The sequence below is a fragment of the Chrysochloris asiatica genome, unplaced genomic scaffold, assembly GCF_000296735.1.
Source record: "Chrysochloris asiatica unplaced genomic scaffold, ChrAsi1.0 scaffold00116, whole genome shotgun sequence".
Taxonomy (NCBI): Eukaryota; Metazoa; Chordata; class Mammalia; order Afrosoricida; family Chrysochloridae; genus Chrysochloris; species Chrysochloris asiatica.
Window position 1 is genome coordinate 7919863 of NW_006408634.1, and position 6599 is coordinate 7926461.

Here is a 6599-nt window from a genome sequence, read left to right on the forward strand (position 1 = left end):
GTCAAAATGGAATGGTTTCCTATGGCTGGTGTTTTGGATAGCAGATCCCCAGGCCTTTTTTCCGATATGCATTTGGGTGGACTGATCTATAAAACACATATGAAATGTGTTTCTTGGAGCGGCCTGGATTCTTGGAGCTGCAAACCAGAACACACTTTGTCAGATTGTAAAATGAAAGCGGATGGTGGGTGGGAGATGGGGATGACTGAACTGTGTCACCCAGCTCTGAGTCCCGCCGCCAGTCAGGCCTTTACTATCCTCACTTGGACTAGTGCTGTGGCCTCCTAAGAATTCCTGCTTCTATCTTCACCCACTACCATCTGTTCTCAGTTCAACTGCCAGAGCAGTTCCCTGAGGTCTAAGTCAGACCCTGTCATCCTGCTTGAAACCCTCCAATGGCTTACTTTTGTTGTTGCTGTGGGGTGGGCATCCAATCTAAGTCATAGTCACCCTGAGACAGAAGTGAACTGCTCCCATAGGGTTTCCTAGGCTATGAGTCAGGAGCCGACGGACTTGTCTTTATTCCATGGTGTCACTGGATGGGTTTGAACTGTTGATCTGATAGAAGCCAAATGATTCACCGCTGCCCCACCAGGGTTCCTTTTCAGCCAGAGTAAAAGGCCCTACCTACTTAATCTGCCACCACCCCCATTCCCTCCCTGACCTTAGCCTCCAACCTCTCTTTGCTCTCAGCTTCAGCAACACTGGCTTCCTTCCCCACACGATAGCACATTTCTGCCTCAGGACCTTGATACCTGCTGGGAATGCTGGGTACATCCAGTGCTTATGGCTCTACTCCTGAATAGAGGACTCTGTTCAAATGTCACCTTCTCAGAGATGAAAGAGAAGTGCGCAGAGAGTAGTAAAGAAAGATCAAGAGGGGAAATGGGAAATAGGAGAAAACTCAAAATCAGAGATAGAAAGAATAAAATTCAAGGGAATGGAAAGAGAAGGGGGAGGAAGAGAAAGAATAAACAAACAAAAAGTGAACCAACAGAAGGAAAAAAGCAAACCCCACAAACAAAAGAACAGTGCAGCTACTGGACCCAGGAAGGGGAAAACTCTGGGGTGGGGTCAGGGGGACTCTTCCACGCCAGGGAGCTCAGGAGGTGGGTGTGGGAGGGATGTGACAGCAGAGCCCCGGGCCCTAGGTGGGGTTCCTATTGGCCTCGGTGTTATCTATGTTCAGGGCACTCAATCTGGAAGTAGTTTGTGGGGGCACTTGATGGAGCTGGTTTCAGTGTCTGTTAGGACCACAGGGCAGCTGGGGACAGGGGGACTGGTTAAATGCTGATCTGGTGGCTCTCCTGGTTCTGTAGGTCCTAGGTACCAAAATGGTACACCTAATAGTTTGGTCAGTCCCTGCTTCACACTGGCATGGCTCCCAACCAAGCAGCTCTGAGCTCCCGGACAGCAGGGACTGTGCTAGGGGTAGGTAAGGGTGGGAGCTAGTCATCATAGCGGTGGCACGGGGAAGGAATCGGCTGTGTGACTACTCTGCCAGGCCACCTTCTGTTGCCAAATTTACTCATAAAGGTTCAAGGAGTGGAACCTCTGTCACATGGTGTCAGCTAGTGATTGAATCGCAGCCCCCCCAATATGCACTGTAAATCTGAACTCCTGTATCTGTGGTTGGCATTCTTAGTGTGGTGCTCCAGGATAAACACTGAACTGCTAGCCAAAAGATAAGTGGTTCAAATGCAGCAGCCACTCCTTGGAAACCCTACACAGGGTTACTATGAGTCAGACCAGATTCAATGGCAACCAACAACATACTTGCAGTTATTATCCCACATGGGAACGCATTTTCTTTGTTATGTTAATGCCAGAGCATTAGTGTAGTATGCCTTACAGCAATCTCTTTTTGAGCTACAAGAGGAGATTGAACAAGCAGAGATGCAGGAAGACAGAGGTCACCTAAGGATTCATGGAACAGAAGGTATAAAGAGATAGGGATCTTCCTGTAGAGCTGAGAGAGAGAAAGCCTTCTCCCAGAGCTGGCGCACCAAATTCAGACTTCTAGCCTCCTCAACGTTGAGAGAAGCACCATTTGTTGGCTAAAGCCACACACTTGTTAATGCAGCACCAAGTAACTTTAAGACAGGGTCCTAAGGAATCATACTCGACTGGATGGTGGCACTCAGCATCCACAAAGATACTATTAGTTAACACGAGGTCATGTTGGGGTAGCGTGGGTCCTAGTCCACTATGACTCAGGTCCTTATAAGAGTGAAGAGAGAAGGAAGACAGTCATGTGACGAGATGGCCACATTAAGCAATTGTAAATCAAAGAATGCCTGGGGCTATCAAAAAAGTTACAACAAAAAAAAATATTTTGAAAACATTTAGATTTTGGGATTATAGACAACGAACTGTAGATATGTAACTACATTAAAAATTTTTTTTCAATCTACTGCTATCAAGTGGATTCTGACTCATAGGGACAGTAAGGGATAGAGGACTGACCCACAGGGTTTCCAAAGCTGGAATTGCTACAGACACAGACTTCCACATCTGCCTCCTGAGGAGAAGCTAGTAGGTTTGAACCGTCGACCTTGAGGTTAGCACCATAATGCTTAACCCATTGCACTTATAGGGTTCATTGTATCTCCTTCTTGTTAAGTGCAGTTGAATAGGTTCTGACTCACAGCAATCCTGTATAGGGTTTCCAAGGAATGCTGGTGGGTTTGAACTGCCAACCTTGTAGTTAGCAGTCCACTGCTTACCCTACACAAGGAAATAATTGATTTATTTTCTTTGGTGATTTGACATTCCCAACCACCATCAAAATGTAAACTCTAGGATGGCAGAGGGCTTTGGTTTAGACACCATCCCTGGTGAATGCATCTGGAGGTTCAAGTTCACCCAGAGGCACCTCAGAAAGGTCTGAAAAACCAGTCATGGAAAACTGGTTGGAAATTGAAGTTCATAGTTTCAGTCCGACACACATGGGGTTGCCATGGGTTGGAATCCACTCCTAAGCAACTGTTTTTTTAGTAAGCGCAGCTTAGAACTGTGTCTGCTCATTGGCATTGGATGCATAACATAAACAGAGTGTCTGTAGCCCAGGTTCTTATGCAGAGTAAAAATGAAACCAAGGCAAAACAATCATTGGCATGATCCCCATGTGTGTGTGTGGTACTGTGCACCATAAGGTTTTTAATAGCTGTGGCACCCTGGGTGTATTTAAATCACCAACCTTTCAACTGAGCTGAGCACTTAACTATTTGATGCTTTTTACAGAACGTTGTTGTGCCATGGAGTCAGTTCCGATTTATAAGCAACCCTGTATAGGGTTTCCTAGGAGCGCTGGTAAGCTTGAGTTTTTGGTTCAAACTGACTTTGGAGTCCAGTGCATTAACCCACAGCACCACATTAGACCCTCAATAAACGTTGATGGAAGTAAGACGTCTCAAGTGAGCTGAAGCTATCTGCCCAGTTCTAAACTTGAAGCCAACACTCCTAAAGAACCTCTCTCAGCGACTAAGAGCCTCTCTAGTCTTTACCAGTCATTCATACATATATTTATTCAACAGTTACTGAACACCAGCCACTGTCCAGTACAGCGCCCCTCCTAGAAAGTTTTGAGAATGAATAAAATGGTTAGGGGGTGGATTGTAGCCTTATCCTGGGCGAGGCGGTTGCCTAGGTGACAAGAACTCTAGGTCTTCCCAGCTCTCCGCAGAAATGACACAGCTGCTAAGGCCGGATATTTGTCAAAACCTTCAGTTGACCCGCCCACTCCCACTATAGCCAGGCCCGCCGTCAAAACCAACATCCAGGAGCTACTAAGGAGCCTCTTAGCTCCTCTCACATCACGATTTGATTTATTTTCTTTGGTGATTTGACATTCCCAACCACCATCAAAATGTAAACTCTAGGATGGCAGAGGGCTTTGGTTTAGACACCCACAGGGGGAGCTCCGCCTCCCACAAAGGGTCGTGCTGACGTCACAAGCACCACAGCTGCGCTGTGGCTAGGGGCCACGGAAGATCGCCCGGCGCTCCGCCTGGTCTTCCTCTCACCCTCAGCTCTTTGTACTTGGATAGGGATGGGGACCCAGGGATCCGCAGTCAGATCCTGGGGTCCTCCACGAAGCCTCGGACTTACCTTCTCAGTTGCCCCGCGGAAACTTCCGCTTGGGCGAGTGGCGCTGCGCGCGCATCCTCTGCCCTAAGGCAGGACGACGCCCGCGCAAGCGCTACTAACTTCCCGATTGCCCCGGGCTGTGCCTACCTGGGAACTCCATTTCCCAGAAGCCTACGCGACAGACCAGCCCTCCAACTCAAAGGCGGGGGAGGGATTGTTCGCTCATACCCTTCTCCCATCCCACCACACTCTTTGGAATGCTGCCTGGTTCTACTGCGCATGTGTATGGAGCCTTTTGTAAAGCGAGATGCACCTCGTCGCTGATCAAATCAAATAATCTTTTCTCACACCTCAACTCCGCCCTTCACTTCCAAGCGTTTTCTCTGTAATCTAACTTTCTCCAGTTTTCATGACAATCTACTGGTTGTCCACTTCCGATATGGAAAAGCCTCCTAGGATAGACAGAAGAAAGCTGATTATGTTGTACTTCAACAGAATAAATATTAGACCATAACGCCACCGTGTCCTTTTTCTGTATCTACTCTTTTTTAACCCTATAGAGCGTTCCGGAGAAAAGATTGAAGTTGTCAAAGACTTCATTTTGCTTGGATCCACAATCAACATTCATGGGAGCAGCAGTCAAGAAACCAAATAATATACTGCATTAGACAAATCTGCACAGATCTTTTTAGTGTTCAAGAGCAAATATAACAGCTTGAGGATTAAGTTTGAGGACCCAAGCCATGGTATTTTCAGTAGCCTCATAGTCACGTGAAAACTGGACAATGAATAAGGAAGACCATAGAATAATTCTTTTCTGATGTATGTTGTTTTCTTTCACTTTCTTCCTCCTTTTGTTTCTCTTTAAATTCTTCTGGTTTCCAAATAAAGCAAAAAGATGTTAAAAACAATGAAAAGAGAATGTGGTTATAAAAAGAAACTACCAACTGAATGCAATGAAAGACATTTGGAAAGCAGTTAGGAGACTTATTACTATTGAAAATGTTCATATCATTCCACATTTTATCATTTTTCATTCTCCTTTATTCTCTATATATTGATATTTATTTGCATTTCATATCATTTTTCTCTGATGTAAACACTTTCTTTAAAATAAATTGTTTACAATATATTTGCTTTTGTTTCCCACTCAAAACAAAAACAAAAAATCCCACTGCCATTAAGTCAAGTCAGATTCATAGCAACCCTGTATAAGGCTTCTGAGACTGCACATCTTTATGAGAGCAGATAACCTCAGCTGGCTCCATTGAAGCAGCTAGTGGATTTGAACTCCCAACTTTGTGGTTAGCAGCCCAACATCTGACAGTATTCTATTTTTCCCTATACCATTCTATTTTTTATAAGTAACACACTTTATTTCAATTTCTCATATCCTCATTTTCATTTAAAAGTGCTTCAATTGCATTTAAGATCATTTATAGCACCATTTCCCAGAATGAAACACTTCCTGGTCCTGCGCCATCCTCTCAAGTTGCTATGTTTGAGCTCATTTTTGAATTATCTTCAGCAAACTTACGTGTGTGGTATTATATGATACTATTTGATAGTTTCTGCATTCTGTTAGATCACCTTTCTTTGGAATCAGCAAAAATATAGATCTCTTCCAGTCAGTTGGCCAAGTAGCTGTCTTCCAAACTTCTTGGCATAGACAATTGAGTTCTTTCAGCATTGCATCCATTTGTCGAAACATCTCAATTAGTATTGCATTCGTTCTGGAGTCTTGCTTTTCACTAAAGCCTTCTGTGTAGCTTCGACTTCTTTCAATACCATCAATTCTTGATCATATGCTGCCTCCTGAAATGCTTGGATGTTGAACAATGCGTTTTGATACAGTGATTCTGTGTATTTTTTCCATCTTCCCTTGATGCTTCCTGTGTTGCTCAATATTTTGCCATTCAATCTTCCAATATTGTAACGTGAGGCATGAATTTTTGCTTCAATTCTTTCAACTTGAGAAATACTTAGCATTTCCTTTTGTTTTTCTAATTTCAGGTCTTTACACATTTCATTATAATAATTTACTTTGTCTTCTTGAGCCACCCTTTGAAATTTTCTGATCAGTTTTTACTTCATCGCTTTTTCATTTGCTTTAGCTACTCTGTAAGATGTCTTTCTGACATCTATTTTGGTCTTTCCTTGCTTGCTTACCTTTTTAATGACTTTTTGTTTTCTTCATGTATGTCCTTGATGTTAACTCACAACTCTTCTTGTCTCCTCGACTAGTTTCTAGATGGCCTAAATAGTTAATGTGGTTGGCTGCTGAACCCACCAGCCGTCCCATGAGAGAAAGATGGGGCAGTCTGCTTCCAGAAATATCATTGTTGCTGTTATGTGTCAAGTAGGTTCTGATTCATAATGACCCTGTATAGGGTTTACAAGGCTCAATCTTTATATTTAAGTCTCATCTTTCGCCTACAGAGCAAATGATGGGTTTGAACTACCAACCTTGTGGTTACCAGTCCAGTGCTTATCCTACAGTGTCACCAGGG